The 16,903-nt window shown below is 40.5% G+C and overlaps 2 long non-coding RNA genes across 2 annotated transcripts in view; one reads left to right on the top strand and one right to left on the bottom strand.

Moving 5' to 3' along the window:
* The window catches only part of LOC145534650 (uncharacterized), an 85,198-nt gene extending 69,456 nt beyond the window's left edge, over window positions 1-15,742 (top strand). The window contains exon 4 of the long non-coding RNA XR_014074844.1: window positions 13,971-15,742. This is a non-coding gene — a long non-coding RNA (uncharacterized LOC145534650). The remainder of the gene's footprint in view (window positions 1-13,970) is intronic.
* LOC145534653 (uncharacterized) overlaps window positions 1-16,903 on the bottom strand; it is a 442,985-nt gene that overhangs the window by 77,362 nt on the left and 348,720 nt on the right. Inside the window, exon 4 of the long non-coding RNA XR_014074847.1 lies at window positions 12,349-12,521. This is a non-coding gene — a long non-coding RNA (uncharacterized LOC145534653). The remainder of the gene's footprint in view (window positions 1-12,348; window positions 12,522-16,903) is intronic.

The raw sequence follows: 16,903 nt of genomic DNA on the forward strand, positions 1-16,903 counted from the left end.
GAATGATCTCTGTTCATTTCCAAGGCAAACCATTCAATATCACGGTAATCCAAGTCTATGCCCCGACCAGTAACACTGAAGAAGCTGAAGTTGAACAGTTCTATGAAGACCTACAAGACCTTCTAGGACTAACACCCAAAAAAGATGTCCTTTTCATTATAGGGGATTGGAATGCAAAAGTAGGAAGTTAAGAAACACCTGGAGTAACAGGGAAATTTGGTCTTGGAGTACAGAATGAAGCAGGGCAAAGGCTAATAGAGTTCTGCCAAGAGAACGCACTGGTCATAGCAAACACCCATTCCAACAACACAAGAGAAGACTCTACACGTGGACATCACCAGATGGCCAACACCGAAAACAGATTGATTATATTCTTTGTGGCCAAAGATGGAGAAGCTCTATACAGTCAGCAAAAACAAGACCGGGAGCTGACTGTGGCTCAGATCATGAACTCCTTATTGCTAAATTCAGACTGAAATTGAAGAAAGTGGAAAAAACCACTAGCCCATTCAGGTATGACCTAAATCAAATCACTTATGACAATAAAGTGGAAGTGAGAAATAGATTTAAGGGACTAGATCTGATAGACGGAGTGCCTGATGAACTATGGACAGAGGTTCATGATATTGTACAGGAGATAGGAATCAATATCATCCTCAAGAAAAAGAAATGCAAAAAAAGCAAATGGCTGTCTGAGGAGGCCTTACAAATAGCTATGAAAAGAATGGAGGCAAAAAGCAAAGGAGAAAAGGAAAGATACCCATTTGAATGCAGAGTTACAAAGAATAGCAAGGAGAGATAAGAAAGCCTTCCTCAGCGATCAATGCAAAGAAATAGAGGAAAACAATAGAATGGGAAAGACTAGAGATCTCTTCAAGAAAATTAGAGATACCAAGGGAATATATCATGCAAAGACGGGCACAATAAAGGACAGAAATGGTAGTGACCTAAAAGAAGCAGAAGATATTAAGAAGAGGTGGCAAGAATACACAGAAGAACTGTACAAAAAAGATCTTCATGACCCAGACAATCACGATGGTGAGATCACTCACCGAGAGCCAGACATCCTGGAATGTGAAGTCAAGTGGGCCTTAGAAAGCATCACTATGAACAAAGCTAGTGGAGGTGATGGTATTCCAGCTGAGCTATTTCAAATCCTTAAAGACGATGCTGTGAAAGTGCTGCAGTCAATATGCCAGCAAATTTGGAAAACTCAGCAGTGGCCATAGGACTGGAAAAGATCAGTTTTCATTTCAATTCCGAAGAAAGGCAATGACAAAGAATGCTCAAACTACCGCACAATTGCACTCATCTCACACGCTAGTAAAGTAATGATCAAAATTCTCTAAGTCAGGCTTCAACAGGACATGAACTGTGAACTTCCAGATGTTCAAGCTGGTTTGGCTTTTTCACTCTCCTCTTTCACTTTGATCAAGAGGCTCTTTAGTTCTTCTTCGCTATCTGCCATAAGGGTCGTGTCATCTGCATATCTGAGGTTATTGATATTTCTCCCAGCAATCTTGATTCCAGCTTGTGTTTCTTCCAGCCCAGTGTTTCTCATGATGTACTCTATGCCAAAGCCTTTGACTGTGTGGATCACAATAAACTGGAAAATTCTGAAAGAGATGGGAATACCAGACCATCTGACCTGCCTCTTGAGAAACCTGTATGCAGGTCAGGAAGCAACAATTAGAACTGGACATGGAAAAACAGACTGGTTCCAAATAGGAAAAGGAGTACGTCAAGGCTGTATATTGTCACCCTGCTTATTTACCTTATATGCAGACTACATCATGAGAAATGCTGGGCTGGAGGAAGCACAAGCTGGAATCAAGATTGCCAGGAGAAATATCACTAACCTTAGATATGCAGATGATACCACCCTTATGGCAGAAAGTGAAGAAGAACTAAAGAGCCTCTTGATGAAAGTGAAAGAGGAGAGTGAAAAAGTTGTCTTAAAGCTCAACATTCAGAAAACTAAGATCATGGCATCTGGTCCCATCACTTCATGGCCTATAGATGGGAAAACAGTGGAAACAGTGTCAGACTTTATTTTTCTGGGCTCAAAAATCACTGCAGATGGTGACTGCAGCAATGAAATTAAAAGACACTTACTCCTTGGAAGGAAGGTTATGACCAACCTAGGCAGCATATTAAAAAGCCAAGACATTACTTTGTCAACAAAGTTCCATCTAGTCAAGGCTACGGTTTTTCGAGTAGTCATGCATGGATGTGAGAGTTGGACTATAAAGAAAGCTGAGCACCAAAGAATTGATGCTTTTGAACTGTGGTGTTGGAGAAGACTCTTCAGAGTCCCTTGGACTGCAAGGAGATCCAACCAGTCCATCCTAAAGGAGATCAGTCCTGAGTGTTCATTGGGAGGACTGATGTTTAAGCTGAAACTCCAATACTTTGGCCACCTGATGTGAAGAACTGACTCACTGGAAAAGACCCTGATGCTGGGAAAGATTGAAGGCAGGGGAGAAAGGAATAACAGAGGATGAGATGGTTGGATGGCATCACCAACTCAATGGACATGGGTTTGGGTGGACTCCGGGGGTTGGTGATGGACAGGGAGGCCTGGCATGCTGTAGTTCATGGGCTGTCAAAGAGTCGGACACGACCGACTGACTGAACTGAACTGAACCAGCACTCTTGCCTGGAAACTCCCATGGATTGAAGAGCCTGGCGGGCTACCGTCCACAGCGTTGAAAAGAGTCAGATATGACTGAGTGATTTCACTCTCTCACTCATAATGCCATATACTCATCATTATAGTATCAGAAGGCAATGGCACCCCACTCCAGTACTCTTGCCTGGAAAATCCCATGGACAGAAGAGCCTGGTAGGCTGCAGTCCATGGAGTCGCAAAGAGTCGGACATGACTGAGTGACTTCACTTTCACTTTTCACTTTCATGCATTGGAGAAGGAAATGGCAACCCACTCCAGTGTTCTAGCCTGGAGAATCCCAGGGATGGGAGAGCCTGGTGGGCTGCCGTCTATGGGGTCACACAGAGTCGGACACGACTGAAGCGACTTAGCAGCAGCATAGTATCAGATTATTTTCTCTGCCCCCAAAATCCTCTGTGTTCCCCCATATTCATTCTCCCTCCCCTACTCCCAGCCCTTGAAAAGTCAAAGTGTTAGTCACTCAATTGTGCCTGACTCTTTGCAACCCCATGGACTGTAGCCAGTCTCCTCTGTCCATAGGATTCTTCAGGCCAGGATACTGGAGTGGGTTGCCATTCCCTTCTCCAGGGGATCTTCCCGATTCAGGGATCAAACCCAGGTCTCCTCTGGTTCTTGCATTGGCAGGCAGATTCTTTACCATCTGAGCCACTAGGGAAGCCTTCATGGAAAGTCACTGATCATTTTAATATCTCCACAGCTTTGCCTTTTCCTAAATGTCTTAAATATGGAATCATACATCATGTAGCCATATCAGATTGGCTCCTTTCATTTAGTAATATGCATTTATGGTTCCTGTTTTATAGAACTGTTATGCCAATAAAGGAACAAAAGTTGTTATGGAGGCTACAGATTTGGTGATGTTTGCCAAAATTGGCATCTTTTAATTGTTAATGCAAAAGAAAAGTGTTTTTGTTGATTCAATTTGATTAATTACTTTTGTCAAAAGCATAAGCACACCTACACTGCACAAAAGTTGCATCAATTTGAATGGAGAAATATAACCTCAACTTTACTTCAATTTTTCCATCTCAGGTCCTTGGTACCACTTCAAATTTTATACCTCAAATCATGAGCTTTGCTAGAGCAGTCAAGAGTCACAGATATGTAGCTGCTGTTGTTAAAATAGAGGTCAAACAGATTCTGGGTAAAATTTCTAAGAAATCACTCTCCACCCTGAAATCCTGATGCTATAGTCACCGAGAGCTGTAAAGAAGCCTCTTGTGCCACTGAACTCTCCAAGAGTCTTAGTTCTTAAATCATTTTATCTGAAAATAGGATAAACAGACGCTACACTATCAGGCAAATAATACATCTATACATTAAACCTCCTGATCCGAGAATAAGGGCAGAATAAAGGAGATGATGTTGACTTTAAATTCTACTCTGAAGCTTAATTGTCTGGAAAGGGTGGTGAGAAAGCACAGTGACTATAGTGGCTGCTCACCTGGAAATGTACTCCATGCAAGAGGGATCAATACATGTTATGAAATTTATGGAAATGCAAATGACTGCTGACTTCCTTTTCTGAATTGCGTACCCGATAAGCTCAGAGAAGAAATTTCTTCACCTAAGAACACATTTTTGCAGCTACAGAGGCCAATTGCTCTTGATCCTATTATTGGCCAGAGTGCCTTCATGTTTATTATGAAACTTTAATGCTTTAAAACGTGTAAAGTCTTTCATACATCAAGACATTGTTCACAGAGTAATATGTAATAATGCCATTTACTCCTTATTCTTTAACAAATGATGAGAAAAAGTTATTTTTACAAAGTGTGGTAGGCAGAATAAAACCCATCCCTCTCACCCCCAAATGGTCCATCCTATTCTCAGGAAACAGTAAATAAATTGTATTATAGGCATTCCTCAGATACATTGCAGGTTGCAATTCCAGACCACCGCAATGAAGTAATTAATACATTTAATAATAAAGTAAAAATTATTTTAAAATGTTTTACTTAATAATGTAAAATGTAAACTTTTTGGTTTCTCACTGAAAGTAAAAGTTATGTTTACACTATAGTCTGCTATGTGTGCAATAAACTTAAGTCTAAAACTTACATGCCTTAATTAAAAAATACTTCATTGCTAAGAAATGCTAACCAGCATCTGAACCTTCAGAGAGGAGTAGTAGTAACATAAAAGGTCACAGATCAACATTACAAGTGTAACAACAATGAAAGTTTGAAACATTGTGAGAAGTAGTGAAATGTGTCACAGAGACACTAAGAGAGCAAACGCGGTGGGAAAAATGGTACCTCTGGACTTGCTCACTGAGGGGTGGTCACAACTTTTAATTTGTTTAAAAAAAAAGTATCTGCAAAGCACAATGAAGCGAAATACAATGAAACAAGGTACACCTGTATAAAAGAGGCACTGCAGATGTGATTAAGGTGAAGGATGCTGAGATGGGGAGATAGCCTGAATTATCCACTTGGGCCCAATTTCATCACATTGAAAAAAACTGCAGGTTTCCCAGTGGTAAAGAATCCACCCACCAACGCGGGAGACATAAGAGAGGCAGGTTCAATCCCTGGGTCAGAAAGATCCCCTGGAGGAGAAAAGGGCAACCTGCTCCAGTTGCCTGGGAAATCCCTAGTGGGCTACAGTCCATGGGGTTGCAAAGAGTTGGACACAATGGAGCACACAGGAGCTGCTCCTGATGAGGGGGTCAGAGGGAGGCGCTGCTGTAAATGGTCAGGGAGGTGTCGCCTTGCTGGCTTTGAATGAAAGAGGGAGCTACGGGTGAAGGAAGTCAGAGGACTCTAGAAGCTGGAAAAAGCAAGGAAACAAATTTTCCCAGAGACATTTCATAAAGGAAGCAGCTCTGGCAACATCGTGCACTTCAGCCCTTAAAAACTCATGTGGGACTTCAGATCTGTGGAATTGTAAGATAATAAATCTATATTTTCATAAGCTATCAAGTGTGTAGTCATTTGTTATAGCAGCAATAGAAAGGTAATACACACAGGACAGACTATTTTCTTGGGCTCCAAAATCACTGCAGATGGTGACTGCAGCCATGAAATTAAAAGACGCTTGCTCCTTGGAAGAAAAGCTATGACATACCTAGACAGTGTATTAAAAAGCAGAGACGTTACTTTGCCAACAAAGATCCGTCTACTCAAGGCTATGGTTTTTTCAGTAGTCACGTATGGATGTCAGAGTTGGACTATAAAAAAAGCTGAGTCTCGATGAACTGATGCTTTTGAACTGTGGTGTTGGAGAATACTCTAGAGAGTCCCTTGGACTGCAAGGAGAGCCAACCAGTCTACCCTAAAGGAAATCAGTCCTGAATATTCATTGGAAGGACTGATGCTGAAGCTGATGCTGAAGCTTTGGCCACCTGATGCAAAGAACTGACTCATTTGAAAAGACCCTGATACTGGGAAAGATTGAAGGTGGGAGGAGAAGGGGACGACAGAGGATGAGATGGCTGGATGGCATCATAGACTCAATGGACATGAGTTTGAGTAAACTCTGGGAGTTGGTGATGGACATCGAGGTCGGCGTGCTGCAGTCCATGAGGTTGCAAAGAGTTGGACATGACTGAGCAACTGAACTGAACTGACACACAGGTTTCATTAATAAATCCATGAGAAATAGGACCTGCTAATTCAGAGACAAGTAGATAAGACTCCAATCCCCTTCCCCCTTCTCCCTCCTCGACTTGCTTGCATTGTGTTACTTGGAACAGCCGAGGGAGCTTAATCTTTCCGGGATTTCTCAGCCTGTGGCCTGCAGTTCTACTGAGACTTTTCCTGGAAACCCCAGCTGCTCCACAAACGACAAATAAACAAATCTGCAAACCACATGAACCAAACCACAAATACTCCAGACAGAATAAGCTCGCATATGGGATGAAAGCCTGGGGTTCCTACTCTCCTTTATTTTTTCTCATTTTTCCCTTCCTCCTCCTCAGTTTCCATTTGTTTCCCTTCGGTCACCTGGGTATTGCTTAGAAGGAGTTTTCTGAACCCATCCTTCCTATTGCCTTCACTGAAGCTGCACGACAAGACTCACCACTCCCACGGAAGGCATCAGGGATTGCCATCATGATATGCTTCTGTCTTCTCATCACAGTTTATTGTACGTCTTCAGGGTCACTGACTCTAGACTTGCCTCCTTCCCCCCGTCAGCTTCCTCTCCATTTTGTAATGAACCTTTCCAGATCTTTAACAGCCAGGAAACTTCCAAAGGAGTTTTCTTTCCCCAGCATGAACCCTAAGAATTTTATTTTCAACTATTTCCTGATTAGGGCCTTTTTAGAACTTCACTGGTGTCTCAGACAGTAAAGAATCTACCTGCAGTGTGGGAGGCCAGAGTTTGATCCCTGGGTTGAGAAGATCCCTGGAGAAGGAACTGGCAAGCCATTCCAGTAATCTTGCCTGGAGAATCCCATGGGCAGAGGACCTGGCGGGCTACAGTCCTTGGGGTTGCAAAGAGTTGGACATGACTGAGCGACTCACACACACACACACACACTCTCTCTCTCCTCTCCAGCACCAGTTGAAAGGCAATACTGTGAGCATCGTGGATTCCTTATCTCCATAAGCAATCTAAACAAATTTCCTCTGAAAATGCACTCCTTTGCCTGAGTTTTAATTCATTGCAACAATCTGAACTTTCAGAGAGACTAAAATTCCCTTCCTTCCTATAATTAAACCTGCCAACTTCCCAGCCTTGCTCACAGAGTCGAGCACACAGGCTGCACAGGGAGAGATCTCAGTGTAAGCATTTTTACCACACCGGTGTTACTTTTTAAGAAAATAACCTTATTGAAGCCTCAGGCCAGGTGGTTGACTACAGGAGTTAGATCTAACATTTTAAAAAGGTCAACGGGTGCAATCTTGGAGTTAGAAGAGATCTCACGCACAGTCCTGTGACTACAGTTAATACCATATTATCTACTTCTAACGGACTAAGAAATGGATCTTAACTGTTCTCACTACACAAAAGGAGGGCTTCCCTGGTGGCTCGGAGGTAAAGAATCTGCCTGCCAATGCAGGAGATGCGGGTCCAATCCCCGGGTCAGGAAGATCCTCTGGAGAAGGAACTGGCATGTCACTCCAGTATTTTTGCCTGGAGAATCCCCATGGACAGAGGAGCCTGGTGGGCTACCCATGGGGTCAGAAACAGTTGGATCCGACTGAACGACTGAGCACACACAAAAGGAATGAAATTGAGGGACACGATGGGGCTGTTAGCTAAGGCTGTGCGAGTGATTCTGTGGCAACATATGAATGTATGAAAACGTGTGTGACTTACACTCACACAGTGCTATATATCAGTTATATCGTCACAAAATAATAAAAATTTTAAAAAGCCCCTTTTAACATGACTGAAAACTGAGAATTGCTACTGTTGATCTTAGTCCCCGTAAGTACATTCAGTAGAATCTAACATATCTGTCATTGAAAACTGTTCCATTCTCACCAAACACAAAGTCTTCACACTCTTTCTAGCCTCTCATCTGCCAAAAGACGATAGAAAACTCTCATTCCTCATCCCAGGTTTTCAGACAAATTCTGCTTTTCCAGTTTTAATTATCCCTTCCCCTCAGTCATTCCAAACCCTTCCTGTCATCACAGTTTTCACTTTCTCCAGACTGAGGATGCCTGTGAGAGGATGAAAGGACCCACTGAGGTACTAGTCAGGTCCAAGGTGGTCGCTGAGGCCCCCGACAGGCCGCTTCGAGAGCCACCTCATTCTCTGCGCTCAGAGGTTCACTTGAGTCGGACCCTGCGATCCTTGGACTGTAGGCCGCCAGGCTCCCATGTCCGGGGGATTCTTCCAGCAAGAATACTGGGGTGGGTTGCCATTTCCTTATCCAGGGAATCTTACCTATCTTATGTCTCCTGCATTGGTAGGAGGTTCTTTACCACTAGCACCACCTGGGAAGCCTGTTCTTTGCCCACAAATAATTTCAACTCCTTGACATTCCCCAAAGCAATGGAATAGAACCAGCCAACTGTGTTGTCAACCACACAATATCAAATGCAAGATGGGCCCCCAGAATGTTCTATGTGTAGCTCTTTCTCCTCATTCCCTATTTTTTTAAAATTACTACTACTAAAAAAAAAAAAAAGAAAAAAAAATTACTACTACTATTGCATGATTCTTGTTATTATTTTATTTCCATCCCTCTGCTGTTAAATTTTCAGATATTGCCACCATCTAAGATCTGTCCACACTGTCAAAATATTCACAGAAACCTCACAAGTGTAATTTCTTTTTCTGAATTGGTGCAGCCACTATGGAGAACAATATGGAGGCTCCTTAAAAAATTAAAAGCAGAACTACCACGTGATCCAGCAGTCCCACTCCTGGGCATGTATTCAGAAAAGATGAGAACTCTAACTTGAAAAGACACAGGCACCCCAGTGTTCACAGCAGCACTGTTCACAATAGCAAGACGTGGACGCAACCTACGTGTCCATCCACAGAGGAATGGGTAAAGATATAGTAGACACACACACAGTGGAATGTTGCTGACCATAAAAACACAATACATGTTGTTTTTGCAACAACGTGGATGGATGTACTGAATAATTCATATGGAGAAAAGCGAACATTACTTACATGTGGAAGCTAAAAATGGTACAACTGGACTTATTCACACAACAAAAACAGATGCACAGACACAGAAAATAAAATTATGGTAACCAAAGGGGAAAGGGGAGGGAAGGATGAATCGCAAGTATGAGATTAATAGATACACAATACCATGCATAAAATAGATGAAAAAAATGGAATTCCATTAAATAGAATAGAAACTATTTTCAATATCTTGTAAGAATCAATGGGAAGGAAACTGAAAAAGAATATATATATATATATATTTATATAGAAGAATATATATAACTGAATCACTTTGCTGTACACCTGAAACTAACAAATATTATAAATCAACTATAAGCCAATAAAAAAGAAAAAGATAATTCACTATTTTTTTGCCTCCAAGAATATGGTCATGTAACTATTAGGATGTCTCCAAGTTCTTGGTAGCAGCTTTCCTTTTTTCTGGTACAAATCTCCCCTTTTCTTGTGGGAGCAAAGAACTAGCTTAAGTTGACACAGACAGGAATAGAACTTGACCAAAAAGTTAAGTGAAACTTGGTGCTTGGATGTTATCATTTTTCCTTGATACCTCTGTGAAGCTGTCTCACCTTCCTCTCCTTCAACAGAATTCTTTAGTTCTCTCTTACAATGGATGTCAGGGGTTTAAAGTTGTGTGTTTATTTGGTTGTTGCTTTTGCTTTATTTATGAGCTGTCACAGAAACTGTCATAACAATTAGGTATGTGATAGTCATAAATTGTTACTCATAGGATTGTAGTTTAGCAAGGCCTTTAGACCCAAGGAATACATATGTTTTTTCATAACATTTTCCATCACTAAGAGTTGAATTTGAAAAGAATGCAAGGAAATGAAAGGTGACAAGTTTCAGCACAAACAGCAATTAGGTATAAATCTGCATAAATGGGAAAATATTAAAACACCCAGCAGTCAAAAGAATATGATTACTCCTCTTAAAATATGGGGGGGTGGGTAGGTAGAAATTAGATACAGTACATGGACTTTGGTTATATTACAAATGCAATTGATTCTGGTAGTCTATCATAAAATATAAACAAGATACTATGGACTTTAAAGAAGAGAAAAAGATTATTACATAGGCCATCATGAATTCCTATTCTTGATTTTCACTTATGTAAATTATATAATGTTCATTGATAAGAATTAAAAAGGACATTATATATTTATCTAAATATTATTTGAATCAAATATATTCTCTAAAGTAATGTGTGAAGAGCTGGATATTTTTGAAATTTTTTAATAAAAGGAACAAGTCGCCAAAGCAAAGAATAACAGCTATCATCCTGGAGGTTATCCCATTCTCAGAGGGACTTGCAGGGTTTCAAGTCCATTCATCAACTGTGAGTTAAAGAAGACAGCAATCCCTTCGGCTGAAGCATCTTTCTTCAGTGTCACTGGGGTGCTATCCATCAAGAAAGAACCTTTTGGTAAACAATCTACAATCAGCCTTGACTTCAGAGGGTTTTAGAAATGCAGGCAGAGTAAAGAATATTCAGAATTGTTCATAACTGCTCATGTGTTTGTTGATTTTCCCCCATGTGTTAACAGCAGGAAAAAAATCATACCATGGACTACTTATAAAACTACTAAAAAGAATGTGGTTCAGTTTCTATGCCCAGTATGGAAAGTCGACCATGTTACAGTGTGGAAATTTTTTTTAAAAAGCAATTTGCATAAAATGTTATGCATCTATTTTTGTAAAATCTGTTTGTATAAGCATGTGTATATTGTTAAAGAAAGTCTGAAAAGGGGCATGTTTATTAATACACATGCTTATCCTCAAAAACATAAAACAGTCAATCCAAAAGGAAATCAACCCTGAATATTCACTGGAAGGACTGATGCTGAAGCTCCAATGCTTTGGCCACCTGATGCGAAGAGCCAACTCTTTGGAAAAGACCCTGATGCTGGGGAAGATTGAGGGAAGGAGGAAAAGGGGAAGGCAGAGGATGAGATGGTTGGATGACATTACCAATGGACATGAATTGGAGAAAACTCTGAGAGATGGCGAAGGACAGGGAAGCCTGGCATGCTCACAGTCCATGGGGTGGCAAAGAGTCAGACGCGACTGAACAACAACAAAGACCCTGGAAAGTTGAATTTCACAATTTTATAATTGACATTGTCCTATTTTCTTGTAACAAATTTAAGCCTTTTGTCAAAAAAAATAATATAAGTAAATAACTACTTTTATCTCAAATTTATACACAACCATAAATGATGTAGCTTTAGTTCTCTCAAAATTTAAGATGAGGAACGCTGAAGTGACTTAGCACGCATGCATGAGGAACATAGAGTATGCATATTTATCTATAAATCAACTCTGTATCATACTTTCTGTGAATCATCTTTAGACTCCCTGAGAAAATAGTAGTGTTTACAGCAGTAGCAGGGGAATCCTCCAAGTAGCAATAACTTGACCTGATGAGAAATGTACCGTGGTTGAAGATGAGCGAGGGACACACTCCTGACATTGAAAGCGAAAGTGTTAGTCGCTCAGTCGTGTGTGACTCTGACCCCCTGGACTGTAGCCCGCCAGGCTCCTCTGTCCATGGGAGTCTCCAGGCAAGAATACTGGAGTGGATTGCCATATCCTTCCCCAGGGGATCTTCCCAACCCAGGGATGGAAGCCAGTTCTCCTGCATCGCAGGCAGGTTCTTTACCATTTGAGCCAGCAGGGAAGCCCCTCTCACGACTTTGAGAGGAAATTCTAGTTAATTAAATTAGAAGATATATCAGCAAAGAGGCAGAAATAACTTACTATAAAATAATCCTGAAATGTTGAGAAATGTTCAGTTTAACACAGAGCTGGCTCCCCTAGTACACTGATGGTCAGATTCTCCCTCAGAGGGAGGAGGAAGTGAAGCGGACTCTTCCCAACCCACAAGTTCTGTCAGAATCAGCTGAGGAGTGCATAAGCCAGGACTGATTTAAATAGAATGTTACTGACCACGGCGCTTTAAATCTGGAAATCGCTGCTGAAAATGACGATGTAAATGGGTGTCTTTCATTCAAGACCACGCAGCAGGAAGAGGCACCTTGGGTGTGTTTTCTCACCAGAGTTTTAGAAGCTGCATCCTATGGAGCAGGGCAGACCTACAGCTGTCTCTCCTCTCACTCCCTCTCTGGTGACAGGAAAGCTCCTGAACCTGTAGCACAGCCTGTTTATCATTTAGCTGTTGGGTTTTGTCAGCATCTCCACTTGTATATTTACCCTGGAAGGTGATGTCCTGGAAAGCAAAGGGGGGGAAATTTATGATCATGTGTTTCTAATCAAAATCATGTTTCCAGTCATAACTGTTAGAGTATGTATTAATATGGAAAATGACAATGCAGAATAAAACTGAATACAGGACTCCAAAGAAAGTGGAAGTGAAAGTCTCTCAGTCATGTCTGACTCTTTGTGACCCCATGGACTATACAGTCCATGGAATTCTGCAGGCCGGAATACTGGAGTGGGTAGCTTTTCCCTTCTCCAGGGGATCTTCCCACCCCAGAGATCCAACCCAGGTCTCCCGCATTGCAGGTGGATTCTTTACCAGCTGAATCACAAGGGAAGCCAAAGAAGACTGGAATGGGTAGCCTATCCCTTCTCCAGCAGATTTTCCCATCCCAGGAATTGAACCGGGGTCTCCTGCATTGCAGGTGGATTCTTTACCAACTGAGCTCTGAGAGACTCCTAAGAAATTGTTGTTAAAGTTTTCTTTGCCATATATCTCTATGTCTAATCTATCTATAAACACACACAATCTTATAACTAGTGTGTAATCTTAAATCAGTGGTTGTTAACCAAGGGCAATTTTGCCCCCTTGAGGACATTTATCGATCACTGCAAACATTTTTGGTTGTCACAACTGGGGGCAGAGTTACTTGTACCTAATGGGTGGCAGCCAAGGATACTAATAAACAGTCGATATTTTACAGGACAATCCCCACCACAACAGTAAAAGTATTCAGTGCAAAATGTTAATAGTGCCAATATGGAGAAACTCTGATATATTGATGAACAAAAAATGTTTTCATATGAAACACACACACACATCCCAATGAATTCTTATATATCCTTTAGATCACAGCTCAATGACTAATTTATCAAGGCAACATTCCTTGATCCTAGAAAACCAATCATATCACCCTGCTGTAACTTTCCCGTCTCTCATCACTTGCTAAAGAGTATAGTTATATTTGCTAAAAAAAGTAGAGCAGACCCTCCCTTTAGACTATAAATCCCAACACGGACAAAGATGCATTCTATTTTCCTCACCTTGGGATTTCTAGTGCCTGAGAGGGTTAAGATTTAGGAGATATTTGTAAATTTAACAACTACAATATTTATTGAGGTAGATGAAGAAAAACAATTACTTTCATTACTAGGTATAGAAACAGAGAACATTAAAATGCAATACCATTTACAGGTACTTAATAAGAGCTGCTGGTGGCTTAATTGCTAAGCCATGTCCAATTCTTGCAACATGGGCTGTAGCCTGCCAGGCTCCTCCATCCATGGAATTCTTCAGGCAAGAATACCGGAGTGGGTTGCCATTTCCTTCTCCAGGGTATTTTCTCAACCCAGAGACTGAACTAGGGTCTCCTGCATTGGAGGCGGATTCTTTACCAACTGAACCACCAGGGAAACCCATAAGGAGAAGTTCATCTCACATTGTTGTTCTTGTTCTTAGGAGGAAAGCATTGTCCTTCACCGTGAACTGTAATGTTAACTGCAAAATTTTGGGGTAAGCACTACTTATCCAGTGGTGGAAGTACTCCTCCATCCTGTTTTCTGAGATTTTTCATCTTGAATGTGTTGCATTTTCAAATGTCTTTTCTTCAACTGATATGGTCATGTGATTTTTCTTCTTCAGTCTGTGAAAAGGGTGCCCTACATTGATTTACTGTCAGATATTGAGCCAGCTTTGCATTCTTACTGTCAGCCCTAATTAAGCCTTGGTGTCTTTTTGCATTTACATATTGTTTAATTCTATTTACTAATATTCTGTTAAGGATTTCTGCATCTATGTTCACGAGGGTTATTGGTGTGTAGTTTATTTGTAGGTCCATATACAATGATATATATTGTGTCCACATATAATTGCACACTGCATAGATTTCACTCTTGCTTTCTCCGCTCTTCCGTCTGTACCCCATCCTGAAAATGTCTTCTCCATGGGAAACACTATCCTTTCTGGGCTTCTTCCCTAGTCTCCTACAATTTACTCATCAGTTTGTCTTTCTTTCGTATCTCCTAAGCATGTTCTAAAATTTCACCTTACCCACGGATGGCGTTTCCTCTGAGAAGCCTCTCTGACTGATTGTCTTTCAAGAGGAGCCCATACTTTTGCTGTCATGGCAGCTTCAAGTTCATCTTTTTGTACTAGTTTGTATTATTAAGCAGTTTATTCTAATCGGGTCGGTAATACATTCGAATGTATTTCAAATGTACAAAAGTGTACACAAGTAGCAACAGGACTCTTTTCCTCCTCATGCACTGTTACCCTCACAAAATTTAATACTTTCAGATAATCGAGACTCATGCAGCAGTAAGCAATTTCCACAGACATAAAATATATTCTACAAATGAGAGCATAGTCAACATTATACTTTAATTAGTCTCTACACCTCTACATTTGCTGTAAGCTCATAAACTCTAAAATGTTAGGAAATGTAATTTTTCTTCCCTGTTTTAACTTCACTGGCCACCAAAGCAACTGGGCCTTGATGGACACTGCATACATATTAGTTAAATAAATGGTGCGAAAATTTGAAGCATATTTATAAGACTCTTCAGGGGAAACAATTCAATAAATGTGCTTGTAAATATCATTTAAAATGTTAAGTATAGTGGAAAAAAACACTCTAAATACTAAAGGTTTAATAAAGCTAACAGTGTTAAAGATACACTGTCATTTTGTTCTTGGCACATGACTTTGGCTTATGAAACCAGGGAGCTTAACTGGCATGGCCTGTTTGTCCCAGTAATGATCAAATATTAGAAAGTATTGTGACTGATTGGGACTTTTGCCCTAAGAAAAAGTTATGAACAATAACAGAGAGAAATAAGCAGCATCGTCCCACTTACTCTTCCATCATGATTATGCCTGTGTAGCCTAAAACTGCCAACTCTCTTGTTTTATTTAAAGCTCAAAAGGTACATAGACACAGAAGTAAAGGATGAGCTGTGAATTTCCATGACAGAAAGTAGTCAAGAATTTCAGAAACTGCAGGGATTAAAGATGTGGATAAATATTTATAAACATGAATGCAGTAAACTATAGTCAACAGAATTCTCAAGGAAGAATTTTCTGCCCAGTGTTTTCATTTTTGTATAGTCAGACTGCTCCTTGAACTTCAGATCTAAGAATGAAAATGACTTTCACTCCAGCATCCTTCCTAGTTTACCTGTGCTTTCTAGAAGCAGATATTAAAATATTACCAAATTGGTTTTCTGCAAGTTTTCTTCTTTCTCTTTCTTTTCATCCAAGTTCTAGTCTCTTTATATTTCCAGACTTGTGTAATAAGTTCAAAGATGAAAAGTATAACTTGACTTTCACCTGAGTATAATAGTATCTGTGTCTCTAAAAAGAATTAGCAATGTCATTAACATTTCCTTATTGAAAACATATCCTGTTTTAAATAACTTATGTAGTGTTCTACATTGTCCCCACATCTCCAGTTGTAATGCTATTTAGTATCAATAAGCATCATCAGTTGAAGTTTTGTGTTTGTGTTAGATACCTAATAGACACACCCAGAGATAGTTTTTATAAGAACATCCCCCAATAAGTTGACACATAAAGTAACCATCACAGTACATAAACTTAGCTTCACTCTCTGGGTAGAATTTCTGATTTGCTCCAGACCACTGACTGGATTATTGCTACCAATTACTTGCCCCTCCTTGTTGTACAATTATGTATCATCCCCTCCACTTTATCTTGAGACTTGTCTGATCATCCTGTAGGAAAAGGACATTACACTGCCTTTTGATCTGGGACTTGACAATACAATAATCCTAAACACAGGACATACCCTTCAGTCAATGATCCACAAAAAGAAAACACTTGGAGCCAAGCTGTGTAAGCGCAGGAGAGCTGAACAGAGCCACAGCTGACTTGCAGCCTCTAAGAAATAAATACTTGTTTTTGAGAGCCATTTAAATAATGGGTTTGCTATTAGCCACTGCTTTCTAATATACCATATTACACAAGGGGAAACAGTTTAAAAACACAAGGTTAAATTCTATGAAACTGAATTGAAACTACTACTACAGATTTACAATTTAAAAAAAAGATAACTGAAATGGCCTAGAAAGAAATATTACCCCAGTAGGAATGATAACTTCAAGAGCTCAAAGGATAGCTGCTAATATCATTTCCCTGTGAGAGGAAACTGAGTCTGAACAAAGGGTGGGATTCTGGTCAGCAGAATGGAAAGAACAAGGTGAGACCTAGGTAAGGTGGTGTGGAAACAAAGGGAGTGCTTTATACACTCCTCTTGCCTTACTGGGAGGCAATGGTGGGTGAGAATGGGGACAAAAGGGAACAGCTGTGACTGTGGGTGGGACTGTAAAATGGACAGCCATTCTCAAAAAATTAAAAAATAAGAACTGTCTTAT

This window comes from Giraffa tippelskirchi, chromosome 14 (assembly GCF_054371585.1).
Source record: "Giraffa tippelskirchi isolate mGirTip1 chromosome 14, T2T-mGirTip1v1.2.pri, whole genome shotgun sequence".
Taxonomy (NCBI): Eukaryota; Metazoa; Chordata; class Mammalia; order Artiodactyla; family Giraffidae; genus Giraffa; species Giraffa tippelskirchi.